Here is a 13,024-nt window from a genome sequence, read left to right on the forward strand (position 1 = left end):
CCAGACCTCTTCCCTTGCCGCTGGCGGGGCCCGAGCTGCCCTTGGCCTCAGTCACTGTGTGTCCGCAGGCGGATCCTCCTTCCGCCCTCTGCTCCCCAGGCAGTGATACTGGCTCTGAAACCTCAGCCCTCAGCACAGGCAAAGCAAACCCAGAAACCAAGTCCCAAGTCTAGCTCAGCCACAACAGTCAGGAACACTGGAAACCCAAAGAAAGGAAGCTTCAGGCCGGGCCGGCGGCTCACACTTGTGATCTCAGCACTTTGGGAGGCCGAGGTGGGCGGATCACCTGAGGTCGAGGAGTTCGAGACCAGCCTGGCCAACATGGAGAAACGCCGTCTCTACTAAAAATACAAAGATTAGACAGACGTGGTGACACATGCCTGTAATCCTGGCTACTCGGGAGGCTGAGGTTGCAGTGAGCCAAGATTGTGACACTGTACTCCAGCCTGGGTAACAGAGCAAGACTCTGTCTCAAAAAGAAAAAGAAATGAAGCTTCAGCAGCAATCGGGCTGGAAAACACTGATACAAAGACCAACAGGGCAAGACAGTCGAGGAGGGAGGTGCCATAGCCTCACTGCCTACAGGACGGTGGAGGGCAGGATGAGGCCTGAAGGCACTCGGCATCCAGCCCAGCTGAAAGGGGGCCTTGGGCGAACGCTGACCACACACAGGCCCCAGCAGTCCCAGGAAGGGGCCACAGGAGCCTCTGGGGTCCTCAGGGTGGAGCACCCTCCCACCATTCACAGTGGCCATGCCTGGCCTCAGGGGTTCCCAAGGAAAGGGGCTCACTGCCCCAAAAAGAGAGACTGGGTCCCCAAAGATGAGCTCCGTGGTCTGCGCCATTCCAGGTGGTCGGGGACAAGCAACCACTTTCAGAGAAACAGCCTGGCTGACTCAGGAATTCCGAGTGAACTCAACGGCCTTCGCCTTCCTGGGCAGCAAAAACAGTTTCTGTGATACACTGAAGGGGTTGATCTAAGGTTTAACTTGAAAAGGCATCTGACCCTGAGCTGCATCCTTGGTTCCTGTCACTGTCAGCAGTGTGGAAGTGACCCACCCCCGACGTGCACATCGGGGTCCCACAGCGTGGGAGTCACCCACCAGCCCTGATGTGCGTCTCTTCCTGCACATCGGGGTCCCACCTGTGTCCCTGAGGCCCCTGGAAGCAGTTACGACACCCAGGTCCATCTCTGGGGAACTTAGTCCTTTAGCCGCTGAGAATCAAAGTCTGCAGAAAGAAGAGCTCGAGGCCGGGCATGGTGGCTCAAGCCTGTAATCCCAGCACATTGAGAGGCCAAGGTAGATGGATTACCTGAGGTCCAGGAGTTCGAGACCAGCCTGGCCAATATGGTGAAACCCCATCTTTACTAAAAATACAAAAATTAGGCCAGTGGGGTTGCACACACCTGTAATCTCAGCTACAGCTACTTGGGAGGCTGAGGCATGAGAATTGCTTGAACCTGAGCAGTGGAGGTTGCAGTGAGCCGAGATCACACCGACTGCACTCCAGCCTGGGCGACCGAGTGAGACTCCCTGTGGAAAACAACAACAACAACAACAACAAAAAAGCCCGGGCGCAGTGGCTCACGCCTGTGATCCCAGCACTTTGGGAAGCCGAGGCGGGTGAATCACCTGAGGTCAGGAGGTTGAGACCAGCCTGGCCAATATGGTAAAACCCCGTCTCTACCAAAAGTACAAAATTAGCTGGGCGTGGTGGCACGCACCTGTAATCCCAGCTACTCAGGAGGCTAAGGCAGGAGACGCTTGAACCTGGGAGGCAGAACTTGCAGTGAGCTGAGATCATGACACTGTACTCCAGCCTCGGCAACAAGAACAAGAACCGTGAGCTCACAGGGACACGAGGTCCCACCTGAACTCCAGCAGCAAACCCACGGGGCCAGTGAGTGCCCACAAGGCAAAGGCTCAGAGCAAGGCGGGAGGGCAGGAGCCGCTGGCGGGCGAGGCGGGGCCTTCAATAGACAGGCTCAGGGCCACGGGGAGGCTGAGCAGGTTCCGGGCCTGCGTGTGAGAGCCTGCTCTTCAAGTCATGGGAAATCCTTTCTGAAGGAAGAACCTAAGTACTGCCGGGCGGGAGGAAGGGGAGAGAGGCGCCATCAGAACGGAAACCTGTCCCATCTTCCCGACGACACCTGCACCACCCAGGCCCCGCAGAAGGAGTCCCACTGACGCAAAGCGTTCAACAGTGAACCCACAAAGGAAGAACCGAAGGACTCAGCCCGGGCCGAAGGCAGCACCAGGCTGAGGGCCTGACCCACACTAGGGCCCCAACTGGCCATGGGGGCCTGAAATTTACCCAGAAAAGTGGGCCAAGAGAGGGTCCAGGGCAGGGCAGGCGAAGAGGACCTGCTATGCCTAGAATCAGCCGCCCCCGCTGGACACTTGGCCTGAACACCTGACCCTGCACCGTCCCTGCAGCTTCAGGGACCACGTTCAGTAAAGGAGGGCGACGCTCAAAGGCCATGAAACAGAGGCACACAGGAGCCTCGGCTGAAGTTAACATACATCTAAGAAATAAACTCCCAGCTGGGCTCAGTGGCTCACACCTGTAATCACGGCACTTTGGGAGGCTGAGGCAGGTGGATCACAAGGTCAAGAGTTCAAGACCAGCCTGGCCAATATGGTGAAACCCCGTCTCTATCAAAAATAAAAAATTAGCCGGGCGTGGTGGCAGGTGCCTTAGTCCCAGCTACTCTGGAGGCCGAGGCAGGAGAATCGCACCCCTGCACTCCGGCCTGGGCGACAGGAGCAAGACTCTGACTCAAAAAAAAAAAAAGACGCCGGGCGTGGTGGCTCAAGCCTGTAATCCCAGCACTTTGGGAGGCCGAGGCGGGCGGATCACGAGGTCAGGAGATTGAGACCATCCTGGCTAACCCGGTGAAACCCCGTCTCTACTAAAAAATACAAAAAACTAGCCGTGCAACATGGTGGGCACCTGTAGTCCCAGCTACACGGGAGGCTGAGGCAGGAGAATGGCGCAAACCCGGGAGGCAGAGCTTGCAGTGAGCTGAGATCCGGCCACTGCACTCCAGCCTTGGCGACACAGCAAGATTCCGTCTCAAAAAAAAAAAAAAAGAAGAAAGAAAGAAAGATAATCCCAGCACTTTGGGAGGCTGAGGCAGGCGGATCACGAGGTCAGGAGATCGAGACCATCCTTTCTAACACGGTGAAACCCCGTCTCTACTAAAAATACAAAAAAAAACTAGCCGGGCACGGTGGTGGGCGCCTGTGGTCCCAGCTACTCGGGAGGCTGAGGCAGGAGAATGGCGTAAACCCGGGAGGCGGAGCTTGCAGTGAGCCGAGATGGCGCCACCGCCCTCCAGCCTGGGCAACAGAGCGAGACTCCGTCTCAAAAAAAAAAAAAAAAGAAAAGAAAGAAACTCTCAGGGATGGGCCAAGAAAACTGTCCGGAAGCGAGATGTGGCAGCCACGGTGGGGGTTGCTGGGGGCGGGGGGTGCAGTGGGCAGGCCCCTCCTCTGCCCTGGCTTCCACGTGGACCGCGGTGAGAAAGGACAAGCGGCCACACACAGGGGCGGCTCTGCTCACCCAGCCAGGGCTGCGGCCTCCCACTCACCCCGGAGGCCTCTGGACGGTGGTGGAGACAGAAGCTGGCCCATCAAACCCTTGAGTGAGATTCCCGTGGGTAGAGTGTGTGTGGCCAATGCCAAGGGGCCACCAGCCAGCGTGAGCAACGTCCTGGCCCTCCCTGCCCCGGTGGTGTCACTCCCGCCCCACCGTGATGTCTGGAACCCTCCCCCGGTGTGTGGCTGCACAGTCTCCCGAGTCTGGGGATGGGAGAACAAGGCTTGTGCTAGAGACCTTGGGTTGTGACGCACACCTGTGGTCCCAGCTACTCGGGAGGCCAAGGCAGGAGGATCCCTTGAATCCAGGAAGGACCCAGAGAGATCTGGAATATTGTCTCACGCAACAGAAAGTGTCCTCAATACCGAATTGCGTTAAAATTCTGCAGGGGACTAACGATCAGAGAAACAAACTAAGCTTCCTGTCCATACAGAGCAACAGAATAAATCCTGCCTCTACAAAAAATAAAAAATTACCAGCCTGGCCACCATGGGGAAACCCCATTTCTACTAAAAATACAAAAATTAGCTGGGCATGATGGTGCGCACCTGTAATTCCAGCTATTCGAGAGGCTGAGGCAGGAGAATGACTTGAACCGGGGAGGCAGAGGTTGCAGTGAGTAGAGATTGTGCCACTGCGCTCCAGCCTGGGTGACAGAGCAAGACTCTCAGAAAAAAAAATAAATAAAAAATCAAAATAAAAATTTAGCCAGTGTGGGCCATAAGCCTGTAATGCCAGCTAATAGGGAGGCTGAGGTGAGAGGATCACTTGAGCCTAAGAGGTTGAGGCTACAGTGAGCAGACATCATGCCACTGCACTCTAGCGTAAAAAAAAAACAACAGAGAACCTATCTGAAAAAAAAAAAAAAAAGAAACAAGAAAAGGCTGCAGCCAGGCATGATGGCTCACACAATCCCAGCGATTTGGGAGGCAGAGGCAGACGGCTTATCTGAGGTCAGGAGTTCGAGACCAGCCTGGCCAATATGGCAAAACCCTGACTCTACCAATAAAGTACAAAAATTATGGCCGGGTGCGGCGGCTCACGCCTGTAATCCCAGCACTTTGGGAGGCCAAGGCGGGTGGATCACAAGGTCAGGAGATCGAGACCATCCTGGCTAACGTGGTGAAATCCCGTCTGTACTAAAAATACAAAAAAATTAGCCGAGTGTGGTGGCGGCGCCTGTAGTCCCAGCTACTCAGGAGGCTGAGCAGGAGAACAGCTTGGACCCGGGAGGCGGAGGTTTCGGTGAGTCGAGATTGCACCATTATACTACAGCCTGGGTGACAAGAGCAAGACTCTGTCTCAAAAAAAAAAAAAAAAAAGATGGAGAAACCCTGTCTTCTCTACTAAAAATACAAAAGTTAGCCGGGCGTGGTGGCGGACACCTATGATTCCAGCTACTCCGGAGGCTGAGGCACGAGAATCACTTGAACCTTGAACCCAGGAGGTGGCGACTGCCAGGAGCCAAGATCACATCACTACACTCCAGCCTCAGAGAGCGAGTGTCTCAAAAAATAAAAATAAAAATTATATATATATATATTTAAAAAATCATGGCATCCAAGACAAGTCCACATGGCACCCAACCTGCAAACAACTCCCGCCATCCTCCACGCCAGCCCGGGGGGCAGCTGGTGCCTCAGAAGGGCCACTCTTCAGGGTTCTTCGCAGTGTGTTATCCTGAATGTCTGCTCTTTTCTTTCGAGTTGAGGCACGTTTGTTCAGGTTTAATTCAGGCAATTTTCAGCTGACATGCGTTTAACCCTAACCATGACTTTCTTGGTTAAGTCTAATGCTTTTGACCCTCCATCAATTCCCAGACACCAGTGGACACCACAAGCCCTTTGCCAGCACTCAGAGAATCAGTGCCTGGGCCCTTGCCTCTCCCCAGACCCACAGGACTTTGAGCCCCGGGCCCCGGGCTGCTGGCACCCCTCAAGTGCCTGCCAGGGATGGTCCCGGGCCCAGGGAGTCGGGACAAGGCAGTGATCTCGCCTAGCAGAGCCTCAGCACTGTTCTGCTGTGGAAGATGGAGGGAGGGCGGAGGTTTAGCAAAGTACCACACCAGGGAGGACAAGCCTGCCGGAGCCAGGGATGGTGAGGGCAGGGCAGGACGCCGCACCACGGATGGCGCTGGCTGGAAGACCTGGTGGTTCCACAGACCGGCGCTGGCCGGAAGGCCTGGTGGTTCACCAGCGGGAAGGCTGCACCCACCAACCCTCCACTGAACCATCACCCACCACACACCCTCGCCTCCCTGCTGGGCTGGGTGCACAGACCCTTGGGGCATCTCATGGTCTAGGAACTCCTCTTAAGCTGGGCTGAGTTTGGCCCACATTTCTGCTGTGGACACATCCATCACCAAGACAGCTCCCGTCCTGCCAGCGCCCCCAGGTTGCCAGGCCCTCACCAGCCCCTACAGGGCAGAGCGGGCCTGGCTGCTTCCCCAGGCCAGCTGCACGGAGACCTTCCACGTGGGTTAAATGTCCACACCCCAGGCAAAGCCTGAAGCACACACTGGATCCGGATGGACACGTGCTCCCTGCGGGCAGAAACAAGACTGCATGCAGTCCCTGCCGTGGAGAAGCCGCACACGCCTCCCGGGGGCTGCAGGAAGTACAAATAGCACCACTGGTAGGAACGAAAACACAGGAACGAAAACTAGAAAAACAAGCCCCACAGGAGACACTCAGCGTGTGGCCTGCCAGGCACAGGGAGGACCCCAGAGGCCACAGAGGGAACAGCAGCAGGGTGAGGCCCTGAGCAGATGCGCTGGGCAGTTTCTCCCCAAATCACAGCCCCCAAGCTGCTTTTGTTGTGCTAAAACCAGCAAAAAATGAATTGCGAAGTACAAAGTCAATCTCACTTGCAATCAAATCTATCTACGTGTGTGTGCCAGCTGCACCAAATGCGACCTGCACACTCAGGTTTCCCGGAGCCCATCCCCGCTGGTCAGGGAGGGGAGCCTGGCCGCTGCTGAGCCCATCCCCGCTGGTCAGGGAGGGGAGCCTGGCCGCTGCTGAGCCCATTCCCGCTGGTCAGGGAGGGGAGCCTGGTCGCTGCTGAGCTGGGCGCTGCTTCCTGAGCTCCCATCCTGCCCGCCAGCCTTTCTTGACCAGGGTCCCAATTCGTGGACACCAATGGCCCAACCTATTTCTGCCCCAAACCCACGTGAGACACAGCACCCATGTTCAGGGACATCCTGAACGTTTTGCCCATTGTCACATCACCCTGAAGGCCTGAGGGAGGGTGGCAGGGCCCGAGGCCTGTGCTCACCCCACACAGGTAGGGCCACTCCGAGCCACCCCAGTGACTCAGATCCTGTCCATAAAGCAACACAGCACAGGAAAGTCAGCCCCTAAACTCATCAGGAACCTTCCAACTCAGGGGATCCCCAAGCAGGCACCCCCACATCTTCCACTAATGTATCAGCAACTCCCCTGGAAACCGAGTATGAAGCTGACCAGCGCTCCGACCTGGCACACTGCCACGAGTGGGCAGCAGCAGATGCTCTGGAGGGTGCCGGCTGCGCCAGGGCAGGCCACCTCACGCTGGCCGTGTGGACGCGGGGCCACAGATGGCTCTAATCCCTCAACGGCACATGCACGGGGAGCTGAGGTCACTTCAAGAGGCCCTGGGAAAACCAGAGAACTAGGCTGTCCCATTTTCTCAAAGGAAACCACTCCCCACAAACTGGCACTTACGGAAGTGAGGCTCTGCAGTTTCTGTGACGGCCCCTGTGCGGCCTCCTCCTCAGGGCCGGGAGGTGCTGGCACTGAGGTGAAACGTCAGGGAGCAGGAACCTGCCTGGGACCCCCTTCGATTTTGGGGCCTCCTGAAAAATGATCTGGTGTGACTGACAGCACCTTCTACCAGGGTCTTGGTGCCCCACGCCCAGAGGGTGCTTCCTCCTGAGCCCCCAGCTCAGTGCCCGAGCTCCAGGGCAGGGCCATCTGCCTGCAAGTGACCACTGTCCATGGCCCTCAGGACAGCGTCTCCTGCCTGAACTCTTTGTCAACCTGAGGAGGAAGCCCCACAGATGGCATCGCCACACACCGTCTCATCAGACTGAGGCTTAGTCGACTCAGAGGTAACAAAAATGGTGGACTGGTCAGGCGCGGAGGCTCACTCCTGTAATCCCAGCACTTTGGGAGGCCGAGGCGGGTGGATCACTTGAGGTCAGGAGTTTGAGAACAGCCTGGTCAATATGGCGAAACCCCGTCTCTACTAAAAATACAAAACTTAGCCAGAAATGGTAGTTAATGCCTGTAATCCCAGCTACTTGGGAGGCTGAAGCAGGAGAATCGTTTGAACCCAGGAGGTGGAGGCTGCAGTGAGTCAAGATCGCGCCACTGCACTCCAGCCTGGGTGACAAGAGCGAAACTCGTCAGGAGATCGAGACCATCCTGGCTAACACGGTGAAACCCCGTCTCTACTAAGACAAATACAAAAAATTAGCTGGGCGTGGTGGCGGGCGCCTGTAATCCCAGCTACTCGGGAGGCCGAGGCAGGAGAATGGCGTGAACCTGGGAGGCGGAGTTTGCAGTGAGCCAAGATCGCACCACTGCACTCCAGCCTGGGCGACAGAGCAAGACTCCATCTCAAAAAAAAAAAAAAAAAAAAAATTACTTACTTTTTAAAGTTTTCAAGAAAAAGTTCTTAAATTGTGAATTATTCTCCAACACAAAACCAGACTAAACCTGAAACACTCTAGTTGGAGGAAAGCCGATCTTTGCACTGTGGCCCCATGGGGCCTGCAGCTTCACTCTGGACAGAAACCCTGGATCTGTAACCGCAGCCTCACCCTCAGCACTGCTGTCAGCCGAGAAGGGTCTCCGGCTCGGCCTCTCTGTGCCCCCTCAGCAGAAAGAACATAAGGGATTTCTTATCTCTACCCTGGACGTTCCAGTTATTTAGTTATTATTAAAAAATAGTAACAGTGGTTGTTTTACCAGGAAATTCAGCTTCGGAAGACAACCTTTTAAAAAAAAAAAAAGTTGTCGGCCGGACACAGTGGCTCATGAGGTCAGGAGATCAAGACCATCCTGGCTAACATGTTGAAACCCGTCTCTACTAAAAATACAAAAAATTAGCCAGGTGTGGCCGGGCGCACTGGCTCATGCCTGTAATCCCAGCGCTTTGGGAGGCCGAGGCCAGTGGATCGTGAGATCAGGAGATTGAGACCATCCTGGCTAACATGATGAAACCCTGTCTCTACTAAACATACAAAAAAAAAAAAAAAAAATTAGCCAGCGTGGTGGCGGGCGCCTGTAGTCCCAGCTACTCAGGAGGCTGATGAGGAAGAATGGCGTGAACCTGGGAGGCGGTGCTGGCAGTGAGCCGAGACCACGCCACTGCACTCCAGCCTGGGGACACGGCGAGACTCCGTCTCTGTCGGATGCACTGGAGCAGGCCCCGTCTGAAGGACGCCGGCAGTGTGACATTCTCCTAACAATGCAGCTGAACTGTCTACTGAAAAACGGAGGATAAAGACCCCATCCAGAGGCCAGTGGTCACTACGGACTGTCGCCGGGAGGGTAAAGACCCCATCCAGAGGCCAGTGGTCACTACGGACTGTCGCCGGGAGGGTAAAGACCCCATCCAGAGACCAGTGATCACTACGGACTGTCGCCGGGAGGGTAAAGACCCCATCCAGAGACCAGTGGTCACTACGGACTGTCGCCGGGAGGGTAAAGACCCCATCCAGAGGCCAGTGGTCACTACGGACTGTCGCCGGGAGGGTAAAGACCCCATCCAGAGGCCAGTGGTCACTACGGACTGTCGCCGGGAGGGTAAAGACCCCATCCAGAGGCCAGTGGTCACTACGGACTGTCGCCGGGAGGGTAAAGACCCCATCCAGAGGCCAGTGGTCACTACGGACTGTCGCCGGGAGGGTAACGACCCCATCCAGAGGCCAGTGGTCACTACGGACTGTCGCCGGGAGGGTAAAGACCCCATCCAGAGGTCAGTGGTCACTATGGACTGTCCCCGGCAGGGATCCTCCTGGGGACCACCAGGCTATGTCAGTGGTGAGAACTCAGCAGGTCTGGGGGACGTGAGGTGGCCACGGAGACCACGGATCAGCGGCCAGGGGCTCTGAAGAGAAATGAGGAGGAGGTGCAGCCCCAGGGAGAGGAGCAGGTCTGAGATTCACCATCAGCAAAAAGCGAAGCTGAGCACGAGGCAGATCGGGACCACTCAGGGGTCCCCACGAGCCCTCGCCGCCCACCCACACCCATATGACGTGGCTGCTCTTGGGATAAACCACCCAGGACCCCGAGGTGCCAGGACATACCAGGAAACGCCCCAAACACAGCTCGGTACAGCTTTTCTTTACCAACATTTTCTCCTTTCACTCCTTAGGGGCCTTAGTGGGACCAGAGCATCCCGGGGAGTTCGAATGAGCGCAGCCGCCCCCAGCTGCCCATCCCACAGGAGAGCCCAGAGAGGCCGGGGCCACACTGCCCTGCTATGAGGCCCAGGCCCCCTCGGAGTCATGGGGGACGTGAAAGGGTACCCACAGGCACTGCCATGCCGGTGTGGCTGGCACCAGGGACCACACACTGTCCCACCACGGCCTGAAGAAAAGCCACGTCGGGTGCAGCATGCTGGCCACAGGCACTGGGCCATCAGAACAAGAGCCACGGCTAGCCCAGCACCATCTTGGGTCAGCTGCTGCCGGCGCCAGCCCCACGCACCCCCAACCACCGCCCTCAGCCTCTCCTTTGCAAACCGTGGCTGGTAGCAGAGGCTTCCTTGACATCAAGTCTCCCGAAGGTGTTCCTTGCTCCGTGGAAGCCTTGGTCCTTCCCCGGAAGGCCACACCATCTTCCCTGCACGTATGACTCCTCCCAGAGCACGCCAAGTGCTGCTGCCCCGACAGACACACCCACCGGGGAGATGGGACACACAGGAACATGCAGAACCCGACAGCCGTGCCCCTGCCACAGACACAGAAGACTCCCCACAGCAGAGGGGAGGGCAGAGGTATCAAAGGTCAGGTTAGAGCTGGGTCAATCGGTTTCCATGGCAAAACACAAAGCAGCGCCACAGGAGGCTCCAGTCTCTGCGGTCCTGGTGCGTGGCAGGGATGAGACAGCCTTGGCGGTGCTGGTGGAGCTCCCGGGAGCCTCGCTCCAGGGAGGAGAGAGCTGCAGCTCAGCACAGTGACTGCCCAGGGCGCTGACCCAGATGCCAACAGCCTCGGCAGCGGCACCTCGGCCAAGAAAGGAAGAACCAGTGCTGCAGGGCCAGGCAGCGGCTGTGGCATGCCCGTCTGGAGGGAGCATCGTGCATGTGGGTGACAAGAACACCCAAGCGGGCCACACGTGTGGACAGCAGCTCCGAACGCAGGATGGGGTGAGACAGGCAGGTGAACCGACCACGGCTGTGCAGAGCGCTATGCTCTGGGACCCCTGAATGCACTGGGATCCACTCACCACCCTATGTCACAAGCTTGCCAGCTACTGCTTCCACATCAGCGTATCCAGAAATACATTTGGGCTGGGCACAGTGGCTCATACCTGTAATCCCAGCATTCTGGGAGGCCAAGGCAGGCAGACTGCTTGAGCTCAGGAGTCCAAGACCAGCCTGGGCAACATGGTGAAACCTTTCTACTAAAAATGAAAAAATCAGGGCCGGACGCGGTGGCTCACGCCTGCAATCCCAGCACTTTGGGAAGCCAAGGTGGGTGGATCATGAGGTCAGGAGATCGAGACCATCCTGGCTAACACGGTGAAACCCCATCTCTACTAAAAATACAAAAAAAATTAGCCGGGGGCGGTGGCGGGCGCCTGTAGTCCCAGCTACTGGGGAGGCTGAGGCAGGAGAATGGCGTGAACCCAGGAGGCGGAGTTTGTAGTGAGCCAAGATCGCGCCACTGCACTCCAGCCTGGGCAATAGAGCTAGACTCCATCTCAAAAAAAATAAATAAATCAGGCCAGGGGTAGTGGCTCATGCCTGCAGTCCCAGCTACTCAGGAGGCTGAGGTGGGAGGACTGTTTGAGCCCAGGGACATGAGGCTACAGGGAGCCATGATGGTGCCACTGAACTCCAGCGTCAAAGACACAGCAAGCCCTGTCTCAAAAAAATAAATTCACTTGAGGCCAGGCGTGGTGGCTCACTCCTGTAATCCCAGCACTATGGGAGACCAAGGCAGGTGGATCACTTGAGGCCAGGAATTTGAGACCAGCCTGGCCAACATAGCAAAACCCCATCTCTACGAAAAATATAAAAAGTTTGGCCGGGCACGGCGGCTCACGCCTGTAATCTCAGCACTTTGGGAGGCCAAAGCGGACAGATCACAAGGTCAGGAGATGGAGACCATCCTGGCTCACACAGCTAAACTCTGTCTTTACTAAAAATACAAAGAATTAGCCAGGCCTGGTGGCATGTGCCTGTAGTCCCAGCTACTCAGGAGGTTGAGGCAGGAGAATCACTTGAACATGGTGAAACCCGTCTACTAAAACTACAAAAAATTAGCCAGACATGGTGGCAGGTGCCTGTAATCCCAGCTACCGGGGGTGGCTGAGGCAGGAGAATCACCTAAACCCGGGAAGCGGAGCTTGCAGTGAGCTGAGACCACACCATTGCACTCTAGCCTGGGCAAAAACTGTCTCAAGAAAAAAAAAAAATTCATTTTGATAGAGAATGCTTTTTGGCAAACCACAGAGGCTGCACAAACAGAACTCAGGCGCCCCCGGAAAAGGTCTCATGGCCGAGGATCTCCGGAGCTGCTGGGCACCCAACTGTAACCACAGCCTCAACGCAGAGCCACGCAAGGCTAAGGCCAGCTCTGGGGGGGTCCACCACGGCCTTGCGTCTGCAGCCACCACGAAACCACTTTGCAAACAGCATCTCACCTGCTGCAGACTAGGTGAAAACTCACAGGCTTGTGGGTCCGGACCCCGGGATAGCTCTTGAAGATGACGGCACAGCACAGCTCTATTCTGTCCAGACCCTCTAGTGACCACCAGCAACTACCTCAGCCAATCAGCTCCGTTCTACCTCTGCCGTCTCTGATGAGCAGAGCAGGCCAGTATCTCTGGCCTTACCTGAAATATCTTAAGGCTGTAATTTGCATTTTAGCATGAATGCTTTTTTTTTCGAGACAGAGTCTCGCTCTGTCGCCCAGGCTGGAGTGCAGGGGCGCGATCTCGGCTCACTGCAAGCTCTGCCTCCTGGGTTCACGCCATTCTCCTGCCTCAGCCTCCCGAGTAGCTGGGACTACAGGCACCCGCCACCAGGCCCAGCAATTTTTTATATTTTTTTCTTTAGTAGAGATGGGGTTTCACCATGTTAGCCAGGATGCTCTTGATCTCCTGACCTTGTGATTTACCCGCCTCAGCCTCCCAAAGCGCTGGGATTACAGGCGTGAGCCACTGCGCCCGACCGGCATGAATGTTTTTTTAAAACCCAAGATC

General features: G+C 56.4%; 1 protein-coding gene across 2 annotated transcripts in view; it reads right to left on the reverse strand.

The window, feature by feature from the left end:
• Window positions 1–13,024, reverse strand: part of SSU72 (SSU72 homolog, RNA polymerase II CTD phosphatase) — a 179,554-nt gene that overhangs the window by 3,831 nt on the left and 162,699 nt on the right. The gene's annotated exons all lie outside the window — the stretch shown is intronic.

The sequence above is a fragment of the Macaca thibetana genome, chromosome 1 (assembly GCF_024542745.1).
Source record: "Macaca thibetana thibetana isolate TM-01 chromosome 1, ASM2454274v1, whole genome shotgun sequence".
NCBI lineage: Eukaryota > Metazoa > Chordata > Mammalia > Primates > Cercopithecidae > Macaca > Macaca thibetana.